The sequence below is a fragment of the Oncorhynchus kisutch genome, linkage group LG27 (genome assembly GCF_002021735.2).
Source record: "Oncorhynchus kisutch isolate 150728-3 linkage group LG27, Okis_V2, whole genome shotgun sequence".
NCBI classification, from domain to species: Eukaryota; Metazoa; Chordata; class Actinopteri; order Salmoniformes; family Salmonidae; genus Oncorhynchus; species Oncorhynchus kisutch.
Window position 1 is genome coordinate 24,498,778 of NC_034200.2, and position 8,647 is coordinate 24,507,424.

Genomic DNA, 8,647 nt, shown 5'->3' on the forward strand with positions numbered 1-8,647 from the left:
ATTGTGGTACATGTGGTTTTCTAAACTGCGCTTTGGTGCGTTAGAGTTGATCTTTTGGTTATAGTCCAAACCAGGCACATACCAGTGGTGTAAAGTGCTCAAGTAAAAATAAAGTACTACTTAAGTAGTGTTTTGGGGCATTTATATTTTTGGCAACTTTTACTTCACTACATTCCTAAAGAAGACTCCATACATTTTCCATGACACCCAAAAGTACTTGTTACATTTTAACAGGAAAACTTTTCAATTCACAAACTTATCAAGAGAACATCCCTGCTCATCCCTACTGCCTCTGATATGGCGGACTCGCTAATCACACATGCTTTGTTTGTAAATTATGTATGTGTTGGAGTGTGCCCCTGGCTATCAGTTAATATAAAAATAAAACTGTGCCATCTGGTTTGCTTAATATATGGAATTTGAAATTATTTATACTTTTACTTTCAATACTTAAGTACATTTTAGCAATTCCATTTACTTTTGATACTTAAGTATATTTAAAACCAAATGCTTTTAGACTTTCACTTGACTCATTTTCTATTAAGGTATCTTTACTTTTACTCAAGTACGACAACTGAGTATTCTTTCAGCCACTGCATACCATAATTTAACAATACTAAGCAAGACTAATTATCTTATTGCGTAACTATGCCTGCTTCAATAACGTTTGATAAATTAGTTGTGTATTTAGCTTCAAATTGACTACAAGTACCATGATGTATTTTGGTTTTGTTACGTTTCTGTTCAGAGAGGAAGAGGAGGAAAGAGGGGGGAAATCTTGTCTCCCTCCAGCAGGTGGCGTTTTTTCGTTGTTTCGTCCACCAAGCAAGTTTTTGTAAAGTCAATGACAGTGTACCACGACCAAACCATAACGACGCCAATTGTGCACCGCCCTATGGGACTCCCAATCACGGCCGGTTGTGATACAGCCTGGAATCGAACCAGGGTCTCTAGCACTGATATGCAGTGCCTTAGACCGCTGCGCCACTCGGGAGTCATGAGGCTAGTAGCATCATAGAAATAAGAATTCATAGAAAGGGCGTCTCCATTCAAGTCAATGATGGCATAATGGGTGGACTGGCAGCCATTTTGAGCGTACCCATGCCAAGAAGTAAAAGCAGGGAGTGTACCCTTCAATCTGTCCTGTGCTTTGTTACGGGTGTTTTTATAAATTAAATATAGAGTGCCAGAGCTGGGCGTTCGTAAATTCCGAGCGTGTCGCTCTCGGAGCGCACACTGGACGCCCTATCCGGGGAGTGGGTTGATCCAAGCGTTCTGACGTCACAACGGCACCCAAACAAATTGGCTAACGTGCTAGCTACATCCAGACACAAATGAGAGAACACCTCACTCTGATCATTTTACTCGCCCTACCTAGCAGAGCTGATTAGGCTGGTGACTAACTGCTGGCAACAATTTAATGACGCTTTTTTTTGTGCCGACGTTTACTGACACCGGCCATTTTCAACAGGTGTTGAGCGTTTGTAAATTAATCGATTATTCTGCGCTTTAGCACACTCAGACGAGAGTGCTCTGTAATCGGGTGCTCTGCACCCTCAGGTCAACTTGACAAAAAATACATTCCATTGCATGAGCCGCATCATTTGAATGAACATTCCACATTACCATGGCAATCCAGCATCAGTTGATTATTGCAGTAATTGCGAGTGTACCCATGAGTTTACCAGTTTAATTGCCAGGGTTAGAGCTTCCAAGCACGTTCTATTCATTCTTATTTCTATGAGTAGCATAGCATCCATAGAAATGAGAATGAATAGAACGGACGTCTCTATTCAAGTCAATGACTGCATAATGGGGGACTGGCAGCCATTGCAAGTGTACCCATAGGAACAAAGCAGGAAGTTAAATCAACTCAAATGACATTACAAAAATTACATGAGACACATCAGCTAGCCTAATTTGAATTAACATTCTACATTACATCACAATACCAAACAGCCATTGCGAGTGTACCAAATCAAAATCAAATTTATTTATATAGCCCTTCGTACATCAGCTGATATCTCAAAGTGCTGTACAGAAACCCAGCCTAAAACCCCAAACAGCAAGCAATGCAGGTGTAGAAGCACGGTGGCTAGGAAAAACTACCTAGAAAGGCCAAAACCTAGGAAGAAACCTAGAGAGGAACCAGGCTATGTGGGGTGGCCAGTCCTCTTCTGGCTGTGCCGGGTGGAGATTATAACAGAACATGGCCAAGATGTTCAAATGTTCATAAATGACCAGCATGGTCGAATAATAATAGGGCAGAACAGTTGAAACTGGAGCAGCAGCACGGTCAGGTGGACTGGGGACAGCAAGGAGTCATCATGTCAGGTAGTCCTGGGGCATGGTCCTAGGGCTCAGGTCCTCCGAGAGAGAGAAAGAAGGAGAGAATTAGAGAACGCACACTTAGATTCACACAGGACACCGAATAGGACAGGAGAAGTACTCCAGATATAACAAACTGACCCCAGCCTCCCGACACATAAACTACTGCAGCATAAATACTGGAGGTTGAGACAGGATGGGTCAGGAGACACTGTGGCCCCATCCGAGGACACCCCCAGACAGGGCCAAACAGGAAGGATATAACCCCACCCACTTTGCCAAAGCACAGCCCCCACACCACTAGAGGGATATCTTCAAACACCAACATACAATCCTGAGACAAGGCTGAGTATAGCCCACAAAGATCTCCGCCATGGCACAACCCAAGGGGGGGCGCCAACCCAGACAGGATGACCACATCAGTGAATCAACCCACTCAGGTGACGCACCCCTTCCAGGGACGGCATGAGAGAGCCCCAGTAAGACAGTGACTCAGCCCCTGTAATAGGGTTAGAGGCAGAGAATCCCAGTGGAAAGAGGGGAACCGGCCAGGCAGAGACAGCAAGGGCGGTTGCTCCAGAGCCTTTCCGTTCACCTTCCCACTCCTGGGCCAGACTACACTCAAATCATATGACCCACTGAAGACATGAGTCTTCAGTAAAGACTTAAAGGTTGAGACCGAGTTTGCGTCTCTGACATGGGTAGGCAGACCGTTCCATAAAAATTGAGCTCTATAGGAGAAAGCCCTGCCTCCAGCTGTTTGCTTAGAAATTCTAGGGACAATTAGGAGGCCTGCGTCTTGTGACCGTAGCGTACGTGTAGGTATGTACGGCAGGACCAAATCAGAGAGATAGGTAGGAGCAAGCCCATGTAATGCTTTGTAGGTTAGCAGTAAAACCTTGAAATCAGCCCTTGCTTTGACAGGAAGCCAGTGTAGAGAGGCTAGCACTGGAGTAATATGATCACATTTTTTGGTTCTAGTCAGGATTCTAGCAGCCGTATTTTGCACTAACTGAAGTTTATTTAGTGCTTTATCCGGGTAGCCGGAAAGTAGAGCATTGCAGTAGTCTAACCTAGAAGTGACAAAAGCATGGATTAATTTTTCTGCATCATTTTTTGACAGAAAGTTTCTGATTTTTGCAATGTTACGTAGATGGAAAAAAGCTGTCCTTGAAATGGTCTTGATATGTTCTTCAAAAGAGAGATCAGGGTCCAGAGTAACGCCGAGGTCCTTCACAGTTTTATTTGAGACGACGGTACAACCATTAAGATTAATTGTCAGATTCAACAGAAGATCTCTTTGTTTCTTGGGACCTAGAACAAGCATCTCTGTTTTGTCCGAGTTTAAAAGTAGAAAGTTTGCAGCCATCCACTTCCTTATGTCTGAAACACATGCTTCTAGCAAGGGCAATTTTGGGGCTTCACCATGTTTCATTGAAATGTACAGCTGTGTGTCATCCGCATAGCAGTGAAAGTTAACATTATGTTTTCGAATAACATCCCCAAGAGGTAACATATATAGTGAAAACAATAGTGGTCCTAAAACGGAACCTTGAGGAACACCGAAATTTACAGTTGATTTGTCAGAGGACAAACCATTCACAGAGACAAACTGATATCTTTCCGACAGATAAGATCTAAACCAGGCCAGAACTTGTCCGTGAGGAATGGAAGATTCGATATAGGCCGATAGTTTTTTTATATTTTCTGGGTCAAGGTTTGGCTTTTTCAAGAGAGGCTTTATTACTGCCACTTTTAGTGAGTTTGGTACACATCCGGTGGATAGAGAGCCATTTATTATGTTCAACATAGGAGGGCCAAGCACAGGAAGCAGCTCTTTCAGTAGTTTAGTTGGAATAGGGTCCAGTATGCAGCTTGAAGGTTTAGAGGCCATGATTATTTTCATCATTGTGTCAAGAGATATAGTACTAAAACACTTGAGCGTCTCTTTTGATCCTAGGTCCTGGCAGAGTTGTGCAGACTCAGGACAACTGAGTTTACCCATGAGTTTACCAGTCAAAATGCTAGAGTGAGAGGTTCCGCGGGCGTCACTATTCATTCTTATATGACAGCATCTCTCTCTATTGAATACCAGTGGTTGAAGTCAACAACCCTCATACCGCTTTGTGGACAACTACTCCCATAGAGCCCAACAGTGGAAGTGTCATAATAACCATAAAACCTAGCAGTCAAATAGGGAAATGGTTCCAATCATTTTTCCACCATTCATTTTCCCCATAGGGTATTTTAGAAACACTTCAAATAAGGGCTGTGTTTCATGTAGGCTTACCCTGGTGTGACATTTTGATAACCACGTAAATATCTCTCGGACAAGGTGACTTTTATCAATAGATTTGGCTCAGATTTGAAAATGCTAATTAGCATCAAAGTAGATATCATACAAAACTACAAATCCCTGCATGTCACCTCAAGCGGACACCTTCACTAACAGGTATTGTGTCAATTTAATACTTGCACAAGACATTTCACAGAACTGTCCATTTAAATAAATGTAGCCAGTATATTCAGTACTATATTTAACAAATATTAGATTGTTTATTTTATTTGACATTTATTTAACTAGTCAGGTCCATTAAGAACAAATTATTGTTTACAATGACGACATACCAAACGGCAAAAGGCCTCTTGTGGGGCTGGGATTACATTTTAATATATATTTTTATATATATATACTGCTCAAAAAATAAAGGGAACACTAAAATAACACATCCTAGATCTGAATGAATGAAATATTCTTATTAAATACTTTTTTCTTTACATAGTTGAATGTGCTGACAACAAAATCACACAAAAATTATCAATGGAAATCAAATGTATCAACCCTTGGAGGTCTGGATTTGGAGTCACACTCAAAATTAAAGTGGAAAACCACACTACAGGCTGATCCAACTTTGATGTAATGTCCTTAAAACAAGTCAAAATGAGGCTCAGTAGTGTGTATGACCTCCCTACAACGCCTGGGCATGCTCCTGACGAGGTGGCGGATGGTCTCCTGAGGGATCTCCTCCCAGACCTGGACTAAAGCATCCGCCAACTCCTGGACAGTCTGTGGTGTTGGTGGATGGAGCGAGACATGATGTCCCAGATGTGCTCAATTGGATTCAGGTCTGGGGAACAGGCGGGCCATTCCTTAACATCAATGCCTTCCTCTTGCAGGAACTGCTGACACACTCCAGCCACATGAGTTCTAGCATTGTCTTGCATTAGGAGGAACCCAGGGCCAACCGCACCAGCATATGGTCTCACAAGGGGTCTGAGGATCTCATCTCGGTACCTAATGGCAGTCAGGCTACCTCTGGCGAGCACGCTGTGCGGACCCCCAAAGAAATGCCACGCCACACCATGACTGACCCCCGCCAAACCGGTCATGCTGGAGGATGTTGCAGGGTGCAGAACGTTCTCCACGGCATCTCCAGACTCTGTCACGTCTGTCACATGTGCTCAGTGTGAACCTGCTTTCATCTGTGAAGAGCACAGGGCGCCAGTGGCGAATTTGCCAATCTTGGTGTTCTCTGGCAAATGCCAAACGTCCTGCACGGTGTTGGGCTGTAAGCACAACCCCCAGTTGTGGACGTCGGGCCCTCATACCACCCTCATGGAGTCTGTTTCTGACCGTTTGAGCAGACACATGCACATTTGTGGCCTGCTGGAGGTCATTTTTCAGGGCTCTGGCAGTGCTCCTCCTTGCATAAAGGCGGAGGTAGCGGTCCTGCTGCTGGGTTGTTGCCCTCCACGTCTCCTGATGTATTGGCCTGTCTCCTGGTAGCGCCTCCATGTTCTGGACACTACGCTGACAGACACAGCAAACCTTCTTGCCACAGCTCGCATTGATGTGCCATCCTGGATGAGCTGCACTACCTGAGCCACTTGTGTGGGTTGTAGACTCCGTCTCATGCTACCACTAGAGTGAAAGCACCGCCAGCATTCAAAAGTCACCAAAACATTAGCCAGGAAGCATAGGAACTGAGAAGTGGTCTGTGGTTATCACCTGCAGAACCACTCCTTTATTGGGAGTGTCTTGCTAATTGCCTATCATTTCCACCTGTTGTCTATTCCATTTGCACAACAGAATGTGAAATGTATTGTCAATCAGTGTTTCTTCCTAAGTGGACAGTTTGATTTCACAGAAGTGTGATTGACTTGGAGTTACATCGTGTTGTTTAAGTGTTCCCTTTATTTTTTTGAGCAGTGTATATATATATTTTTTTATAAAGGTAAAATAATAAATAAATGAATAGGACAAAACACATACCACAACAAGAGAGTCAACACAACACTACATAAAGAGAGACCTAAGACAACAACATAGCATGGCAGCAACACAACATGGTAGCAGCACAAAACATGGTACAAACATTATTGGGCACAGACAACAGCACAAAGGGCAAGAAGGTAGACAACAATACATCACACAAAGCAGCCACAACTGTCAGTAAGAGTGTCAATGATAGAGTTTTTGAATGAAGAGATTGATATAAAACTATCAAATGTGAGTGGTTGTTGCAGCTCGTTCCAGTCGCTAGCTGCAGCGAACTGAAAAGAGGAGCGATGCAGGGATGTATGTGCTTTGAGGACCTTTACCAGAATGTAACTGGAAGAACGGGTGTTGTATGTGGAGGATGAGGGCTGCAGTGGATACAGTTTAATCAGAAGTTTACATACACTTAGGTTGGACTCATTAAAACTTGTTTTTCAACAACTCCACAAATGTATTGTTAATGAACAAACTATTGTTTTAGCAAGTCGGTTAGGACATCTACTGTGTGCATGACACAAGTAATTTTTCTAACAATTGTATACAGACAGATTATTTGCCTACCTTCAAACTCAGTGCCTCTTCGCTTGACATCATGGGAAAATCAAAAGAAATCAGCTAAGACCTCAGAAATAAATTGTAGACCTCCACAAGTGTGGTTCATCCTTGGGAGCAATTTCCAAACATCTGAAGGTACCACATTCATCTGTACAAACAATAGAACGCAAGTATAAACACCATGGGACCATGCAGTTGTCATACCACTCAGGAAGGAGACACATTCTGTCTCCTAGAGATGGACGTACTTTGGTGCAAAAAGTGCAAATCAATCCCAGAACAACAGCAAAGAACCTTGTGAATATGCTGGAGGAAACAGGTACAAAGTAACTATATCCACAGTAAAATGAGTCCTATATTGACATAAACTGAAAGTCGGCTCAGCAAGAAAAAGCCACTGCTCCAAAACCGCCATAAAAAAGCCAGACTACGGTTTGCAACTGCACATTGGGACAAAGATTGTACTTTTTGGAGAAATGTCCTCTAGTCTGATGAAACAAAATTAGAACTGCTTGGCCGTAATGACAATTGTTATGTTGAAGGAAAAGGGGGAGGCTTGCAAGCCGAAGAACACCATCTCAACCGTGAAGCCATGGGTGGCAGCATCATGTGTTTTGCTGCAGGAGGGACTGGTGCACTTCACAAAATAGATGGCATCAAGAGGAAGGAAAATTATGTGGATATATTGAATCAACATCTCAAGACATCAGTCAGGAAGATAAAGCTTGGTCAGAAAAATGGGCCTTCCAAATGGACAATGACCACAAACATACTTCCAAAGTTGTGGCAAAGTGGCTTAAGGACAACAAAGCCAAGGTATTGGAGTGGCCATCACAAAGCCCTGACCTCAATCCCATAGACAATGTGTGGGCAGAACTGAACAAGCGTGTGCGAGCAAGGAGGCCAACAAACCTGACTCAGTTACTCCAGCTCTGTCAGGAGGAATGGGCCAAAATTCACTAAACTTATTGTGGGAAGCTTGTGGAAGGCTACCCGAAACGTTTCACCCAACAATTTAAAGGCAATGCTACTAAATACTAATTGAGTGTATGTAAACTTCTGACCCACTGGGAATGTGATGAAAGAAATATAAGCTGAAATAAATCATTCTCGCTACTATTATTCTGACATTTCACATTCTTAAAATAAAGTGGTGATCCTAACTGACCTAAGACAGGGAATTTTTACTAGGATTAAATGTCAGGAATTGTGAAAAACTGAGTTTAAATGTATTTGGCTAAGGTGTATGTAAACTTCTGACTTCAACTGTATCTCAGATAGGGGGGAGTGAGGCCTAAGGGGTATACTGCTATATATTGCTACGGGTATACAGAGATGACCAGTTTACAGAGTAGTATAGAGTGCAGTGGTGTGTCCTATAAGGAGCATTGGTGCCAAATCTGATGGCCGAATGGTAAAGAACATCTAGCCACTCGAGAGCACCCTTACCTGCCGATCTATAAATTATATCTCCGTAATCTAGCA